We start from the raw sequence: 9,012 nt of genomic DNA on the forward strand, positions 1-9,012 counted from the left end.
TAATTAGATGTTAACCTCGAGGAGTAACGTGAAACACGAGAAAGCGAGACGTGCCAACAGAGACAAAGTAACGACATGATAAAAGCTACACCCAATGTACTTCAGCCTATGTAACTACACTCTATGTAACTACAGTCTATGTAACTACAGTCTATGTAACTACAGCCTATGTAACTACATTCTATGTAACTACAGCCTATGTAACTACAGCCTATGTAACTACAGCCTATGTAACTACAGTCTATGTAACTACATTCTATGTAACTACAGCCTATGTAACTACAGCCTATGTAACTACAGCCTATGTAACTACAGTCTATGTAACTACAGCCTATGTAATTGCAGTCTATGTAACTACAGTCTATGTAACTACAGCCTATGTAACTACATTCTATGTAACTGTATACAATGGAAGAAAGCGATGCTCAAATGTTTCACTCCAAACTGTGAAAGTCACACAAAACTTCGATCAATGTTCAACATTCATGTTTCCTCCGTATGTCACTAAGCACGTCTAAAGCATAGCAACCCATTTGTAACTCTTCCTCCATTCAGGAACTCCCTTCCAGCATTGTCCAATAGTTTTTTTTTAAATATCCTCTTCCTTGTTGTTTTTCCGGGAATATTTCTTAAAGCAGTGGCTAATCAGGAGAAATGATTAATCAACGCAATCGTATTAAAATTACCATAAAACATCTCTTATACTATGTACTATATACTATATACTATATACTCAGAACTACGCAGTCATGAGACAAACAGAAGGTATGAGTAACAAAAATAATGACCTTTTCAATGATTACTACGAAACATCGGAAATGACTTTTTTTTTCAATCGATGAATTGCAGCGCAAAAGGAATTCGAGAAGCTCCTCAAGAATTTGTGTGATCACGTGTTTCCTGCAGCATGTCCGGTGACAGTAGACATCCGACTGAAATTATGGAGGTAGAGTCTTCCCTTTCTTATTGCCCGGAAAGCGATAACAATAAGGTCCGAGCTATTTCCTTTACCACTTCTCTTCTTGTTTCGGTCTTTTGCGCCTCTGGTGAGTTAGGGATAAGGGGAAATTTTAAAAACTGATAAATAATAAATGAAATTTTAAAAAAACTCAACAGCAGTGGAAAAAAATTTGCTTCCACTTAGAAAACCCGCAGAGAACCATGCCTCGGATTGAATAATTAACTATCCTTTTTGTTTTTGGAAAGTTTTTGGAATATCTGTGTTTAATGTTTTTTCAAATCGCTCTAGCTTACTGAAATGTCTGGAGAATTATGAATCATTTCATTTGTTGAAACTCTTTATGCTATCGGTATAAAAAAAATATTAAGTAGGAAGAAAAGAAACAGTCTTATTGTCTTTTATCTTTGGCTTTTATCTTTAGGTGACATTTATAGTCAACCAAGACAGACTGGAGGTCCTTGATGATGGCATGCAAGGTCTGAATCGTAATTGCTTCTGGAGATAGTGAGACTTGTTTACAACAATATAATTAAAAGCTTGTTCACATTGTTTTCAACATACAACAGTCACAAGACATTCGCCATTTTAAAGGCAGTTTATTTGCAGAAAAAATATCAAGCATTCAGTGTTTCATGCTCATCATCTGAATGTATTTGAGATTTAACGGTTCGGTGCTCGGCTAATTGTGAATCTACATCGTTATCAACTGCATGCAATCAGAAAATAATTAATTTATTGTTGTTAAAAGAATCTTTAAAGCAATACAAATTAAACCTAATGTCCAATGAGCTACATGATCAAAGCTGACTTTTGCTTACAAAGCACGAACTACAAAAACAAGCAGATGTAAACATTTCAGTTACAAATTAACATGCAATCTATTCAAGTCCGAACTCTCGAGTAATGTTGAACAAGGTCATGGAGCAGGGTCACTGTGTCTCGCAGAATGACGAAGTTTCGTTGGTCTCGATAGCTTTGGTTGGTGAGATTTTTCGAGCTGTCCTCCATGATGCTTCTGGAGATGTTGTAGTTCACTGTCTGATCGACAGTCAGGCTAGCCTGCTCCAACCAGCACAGAAGGTCGCTGACGTCATAGTAGAGCATGCGCAGCAGAGGGCGATATGACATCACGTTGGTGTCGAACTCGGCCTGTTCCACAAACACGGCCATTGCCGACACGCGCTCGTAATCCTGGGCAAGCGACTCTGCCAAGCTCTGAAAGCAAATGGCAAATTGTTTTATAATTTATTTCTTTAATGAAACAGCAGGAAATATAAAGCTAATGTGAAAGTAAATTAACAAAGACTAGTGGATGTAAAAGGAAAAGGGAGAAGAATGTAAAGGTAGAAACCCACTGCTCACTCGACTTCCCTCCCCTTATTTATCCCTGATAATTCAAAAACGTAATTTTGCTAATTGGAGTACAGGGATTGATTACGAGTCACCTGCCCGAGAAAGTCTTCTGTGACAAAGTCGAGGGCTCCAACCATGAAGCTCCAGATGCACACATTTGCAGGAACTATCAAGGGTTAGCATGCAGCTAGAGTTCGCTGCCCAGTTTAAAATGACCAGTCTGTTCAGCTCTCATGGAGACCGGAGTCCAGACACGTACACAGAACTAAGGGATGCGAGAGTTGAGACATTCAAATGACCCTCAGGACAATTTACCTGACTGGAGTAATGTCCATGCAAGGGAGGGAACCCCTTTGGTGAAGCTGCTTGGTTTAGATACTGTATGACCCACTGATCTCTAATTTCTGATGACACCTGGATAAAACAAAATAAAATAAAATTAAATTCTATGAATTTAAAGTCATTTAACTGTAATGATTATTACTGCTGTCACGTGAGTACACAGAGGTACACTGTTAAATCATGTAACATGTGAAGTGTGACAAGACAGAAGAGTATGGAGCAGGTGGCAGTCTCTATGCTATGAGTTATAAATTTATTTTCATGTGATCCTCATAGCAGACTGTGGCATTCTTGCTTACTGCGTCTACTCACGAGAGCCCGCAAGGTGTTCCTGGCTCGGTGTCGCGCGAGTCTGGCGGCGTCCGTCATCGTCCGCAAGATGTAGTTCAAGGGAAGCAACTGGGCGGGCGCCTCCATCTGACCTCTGGCGGTGGCTGGCTGGGTCAGGGTGCACGGGGAGTTCCAGACAGGAGCATCAGTGGGGTGCTGAGAGGTGGCTGGGTCATACAGCGCTACGTGCAGTGACAGCAGCAGGGTGTAAAATCCTTTTCGGCGGATTTGAAACAGAAAATAGTTTCAGGGGACATAAGCAGTCACAAACTTGACATCTGACCATATCGAGTTGTATCCCTTCATGCCACCCGGTGCAGGAAGAAAAATTTAGTCACACTACATAAAGGAATTATAAAATGGTAATTGGGCAGCACGTATAAACACAGGCATAAGACGATGAAAGCTGATTGAAAAAAAAAAAAAACAAAACAAAAACGAAACACAAAGCAACAAAAAAGTCGATTTAGATCCATGAATAAGAACAAACGAAAAAGATTTCATGTTCTTCATAGCGGCATAGAAATTACAGGTGCAAGGAATGCAGCCGCCCCATCAAAAAATAAATAAATAAATAAAATAAAGAAAAAAAGAAAAACAAAGTATTACACTATCACCGATTAGCAATTGAAAAATTTTCTGACTTTAATTTAAAGGAAAGAAGCTAGAAAGAAAAATTAAGAGAAAGAGGGTGAAAGGAAAAAGAAAGACGGTGGATAAAAACATGAAAAAGTAGACAGAAGAATATCGTTGGATAATCGAAATAAAAAAATTAAACCTCTTGAATATGGGTGAGAATAAAAACGTCTTATGCACGAACACATAAAAATTAATAATACACGTTTAAACAATACAGATTTTTTAATATTTAGCTGAAAACCAACGAATTCATCTCTTTACGAGGACCTTCCCAACACTGAAGATGCAAATTTTGCCTGTACGTTCTTTTACGTTCGTTCATTAAAATTATCAAGTTACTAAACAACAATGCGGGTGCTTACCACTGTCTGGTGTCTGGTAATTAAAAGTACTTGTGTAACATGATCTTGTCTAATATCAAACACGAACAAACATACCTATGCTGGTCATTTCACGGTTGTGTCCAAACTGACAACTCAAAACGCCTTGCTTGAGGAAAAGTAGATGAGAAATGTGATGGATTTTGTAAAGATCGGACTAATATCTGTCAATTTATACTCTTCTGACTGACACTTGAGAATGGGCTCCTACCACACCTCGCAAAACTAAAATTTATTTCTAAGAAAAAAATTAAAGTAAATAACCATGACCTTTGTAGTCATTAATGTCTATAGTTTTACTCAATCTTAACACCGTTACCGAGAAACAAAATGGTGTCGCATTTTATTTTAATTCAGGAAGTCGAGATTTAAGAGTCGGTGGTATTTGGTATCCCTGTTATTTAATATTTTAATATTCAGCTTTGGGAGTAATCAAGATACTGTTACATTTAACGGGTTTGTATCCACATTCGAATCCTAGAAACAAATGAGAAATAAAAATTAAGCAAGATTCTAGCTCCTGAGAAATGTTCTTCCTGCATTACCTTTCCAAAGTTCAACAGCAACTCTTTCTTAAATTTAATTTAGACGTCTTCCAAATCGTTTTGATGAGGAAGAAAATCAGATGACTTGGAACTGAAGAGGAGAAGAAATGTAAAAGGTGGGAGGGACAGTGGAGGTGCCAGCGCAGAGTTTAGTAGGGAAGGGTAGCGATCAACCTATCACGGTTAACAAAGAGTCCAATCAAACTAGCAGGACTGGGCAAAGAAGAGTAGAGGAAAGGAAAGTTTTAACTTACAAGTCTCATTTTTTTCATTTTCATTTTATTGTAATTGCTATAAGCTCAACTTTAAGCCATGACAACAGATAAAAGATCCATCACACATGATCTCAAATGTACAACAAATGGCGACAATATGGCCACATATATAGATGAATACATGATACTACAAATGCAATAATGTAATAATCATTGGAGGACTGTCTGAAGATCTGTGAACAAAATGTGCCATGAAAACATATCTGTGAACTGGAATTATACTCTTAGTCATGCTGCAGCGCTTATTTCATTACCACGATTGCTTCTTTCGTTTTACTTTCATTTTTTTAAATTTCATTTAATTTCTTAAAAAAAAATTTTCTTGATATGTGGATGTGAGTGCCTTCTGTAATGTGTTTTAATGTTCTGCATGCCATTGTTCGAATAGTTAAGTTTGCATTCTTTAAACACACACACACGTACTTTTACTTTTTTTCTGTCTCTCTTTCTCTCTAGAAAAACTACAGCCAACAAAAATGTTCTATGGTAAATTAAAAGAATTTATTACTACAATGTCTACTCACATACCACATACATAAAAAGCTATTAATAAAAAAATAAGGTGAGGGGGAAGGGGCTTGTAACAAAATTTTCTTTTAATTTCAATAATAATAATAAGAGAAGAAGAAAAGAAGTGCACTTCAAGAGTGTAATATACCAAACCTATCAGCAAACTCTTTAAGCACTACAAATAATAAAGATATTAATTCTTTTTTAATCAAGGCTACAGATGTTCCTACCCATACCACTGCTCCACTCGATTGGTTCGAATAAATTGTGGCTACTCATGGGTCTGCGAAACGGAGAACTATGAGGAGGGAAGGGAAGAAATAGTTTCGACGCCAGTATACCGAAGCAGTGAGAATAGACCACACTTCACTGAATAAAACAAGCAAAAGGCGAAAATAATGGAGAATGTATCGGTTCTGAGAAAAGCGCCGTCAGGGCTGAGTGGCCAAGGGAGGGAAGTCGGAAGAAGGGATGAGCTCCCTTCACGTGACTTGAAGCAGGTCAGCTTCATTGTTAGGATGTAGCTTTGAACTATCACTAACTTCCTCGTTGTATGATAAAGCTGGGGAAAGCAGGTGTGTCGAAATTTCCAACAACACTTCTAATACACGAATCACACACATTCCCACGAGACATTCGCAGAATGAGAGACGAACTGACTGAATCACAAGGAAAGAGAATTATTTCAGGCACAGGTAACCACAAACAGAAATGAAAAAAAAATGTTCTTTTAAAATACTAGAACCCAAAATTTTTCTAGTCTGTGAGCGAAACATGATCCATGAAAAAATAGAAAGGGTAATTTTATCTTTGAGCGAAACTGACCACACCAATCAAAAGCGTACCTTCACTGTGCAGGAAAGAACAGTTAACTTTACCCTTTCAGGGTCCTATCCTTTTACAGGCGTTTCAACAGAATGGGAGAGCAATCCTGTAATTATCGGTCATCACAAGGCAGCGAAGTATTACGTGTTTGTGACATATATGAGAACCAAGGGATTTTCTGGAAAAACCTATTTTCTGCAAATTATCATTTATTTCATTGATTTACATTTAAACACATCTGCAGAGTATTTTTTTAAAGAGACCGAGGACCTATCCGTTATGTATTTTTTTTAAATAAATGCAATGATGGACATGCAGACTAAATAGAAGTACAGGCTGTTTCTGAAAATCGTAGAGTTTTCAGCACCCAATAAAACGATGCAGCATGACGAACAGAGTACCAGCCACACCTGTGACATGCCTCGTGTAAATGTCATCTTGGTGTATGCCTATGTTTGTTGTTGTTTTTTGGTGGGGGACATACCTATAGTTACAGTTCATAATGTTGGCCATTGTGTTTTTCCCCAAATGGGAAAGGTTTTTCAGATCTCTCTTCATTATTCTTTTTCCTCTAGGGAGTGGAACCACCGCTAGAGCAAGACACTAAAGAAAGATAGATTGATAGATAAAATACCCAAAAGCAAAGCTTGATAGAAGAACTTCTGATTAATTTCCTTATTATAACGAAAAATAATCGTTGTCCCGTGTCTCTGTTCGATGGCGCTAACTCACAAGTGGTGACAGTAACATCAAAAGTTGTCAACAACATGCCGATGATACCGCAGGCTTATCTTTTACTTCTCATCTCTTGCTCACTCAGTTGAGTCTGACCCCGACCCTGTCTTCGTGCTCAGCCCGGATTATTTGTCCATCTCTGGCAATAAGACTGGGACTGGAGATAGCAGACGATCAGGGTTTGACCCAAAGGAAAGCCGTCAGAGATAAGAATAGAAAGCAACGTGAGTCCAAAACTGAATGCGGGCTTCTCCGAAGAAAATCGATGAGCGATGATGTTCTTTAAAGTGCATGAGCAGGATGCACGCGCGGCACCACGTGACGTCACTGACCATGACTGCGGGGGTGGATGTGCTGTCATCGTTATGCGCGACTGATGCTGCGCGTGCTTCATGAATGAGTTCAGATGGTCGCTGTGTAGTTTGCACCAATATTTATGCCTGCTTGTTTTCTCCTTAATGTATCATGAGCTGTTGTCTAAAATAGTTTTTTACATCGAAGACTAGCACTGTTTATTATAATAAACTAATAAGATCTTATTTTCGAAGCCGTCGAATCGATCATCACTTCCTGCAACCTCAAATGAGAACACAAAAATAACCGTGGGAAAAGAGATGAACACAGTATGTTCTGTTATGAATGTTTGTTTGTATCATCACTGGCGTATCTATTTCTACGAATGCTGGTGGGAAGTAGAGAAGCCTGGTGAGGTGCAATCTAGGAGAATCCAGTCTCAAAACTCAGAAAAAAGGGAAGCAACTCGCAAGCTTTGGGGTACCCCGGAGGCAGCGGCAAAGTAGTCAGCAGGTCATACAAAGTGTTTTCAATGTTTGTAGCCTTTCATTTTCTAGTGATACAGGGGAAATGTGACGAGTGACATGTCAGAATGTAACAACACTGTCAGACACATGTCAGTGCTTGGGCCTCATCTTGGTTTGAAGTACTCCAGAAATATTATGACAAAACACCGATGGAGCTTTTAAACTGCACCTAATTAATGACAATAACAAAGAGAAGAGAGCAAGAAAAAGAGAACGAAGTAATAAAAATGATGAATGACAGAAAAAAGAGAAAAAGAGAGAATTTGAGTAGATAAACGAGAACAAGATTTGTTAATTGGTTTTCATACATGCATCATGAATAGTTTCTTTATACAGATATATAATGGATCAGTTTTAAGCCGTATATAACGGATGTTTCAGCTGTCAGCAACAATAACAACGACAACAATATAATATTATTGATAGAAACAAGTTAGCCCGATAATTCACAGCGTGAGAATGCTTACAATGAAATGATAACAACACTAGTGACAATAATAAGGAGTTAGGAACAATAATAAAGATGAAACTTCCCACAGTGGTGATAGAAACAGCACCGACATTTTTAAATTATAAACAAAATATGATATAAATGCTGAATATGATGTAGATATTGATTTCAATAGCGACAATGCCGGTAAAAACAGAAAAATGGTTAACAATGTTAACTTTCCCGCTACTAAACATTACGAGAAACAAAAAGCACAAACTTGCCATCGTAATACTAGTCTGGGAACCAGCCTTGTCCAAGAATTGGTTTCTTTAAACCTAATTTTTTATTCAGAAAATATATAGACTTATTTTTTGAAAAAAATTGTTATTTCACGTGAATATTTAAACTACATGAGCCTTCGTTCCTTTAAACCAGTTTATCATTTGACATGACTTTAGAAACTAAATGGAGTAATGATGACTCCTCAAAACGGTCAGACATTAAGATAAGAATTTTTAACAGAACAGATAATTGCTTGTGCACGTGAGTTCAACGAGCCAGGGTCGGTGTTGCTCACCGTATGTCATTTTCTCTGGAAAGATAAGTTCACTTGGAACATCAGTACAGCCAATCACACACACACCGACAAGAGTTTATTGAAGGGTAAAAACATTTTGAACGCAGCCATTTAACAGTTTCGTTTTTCGACAGGCCGTGGAAAGGTCAGGATGGGGTCACAGGGGTGGGGAGGCAATAGCATCACTCGCATGACATTTTTATGTACCTATCATGTGTCGGCAGCTATGATGTCACCTGCACCCATCAAGTCTGGCTTTTGTGAAAGGAAAATTTACTCTACGTAG

Source organism: Pomacea canaliculata, linkage group LG5 (assembly GCF_003073045.1).
Source record: "Pomacea canaliculata isolate SZHN2017 linkage group LG5, ASM307304v1, whole genome shotgun sequence".
NCBI classification, from domain to species: Eukaryota; Metazoa; Mollusca; class Gastropoda; order Architaenioglossa; family Ampullariidae; genus Pomacea; species Pomacea canaliculata.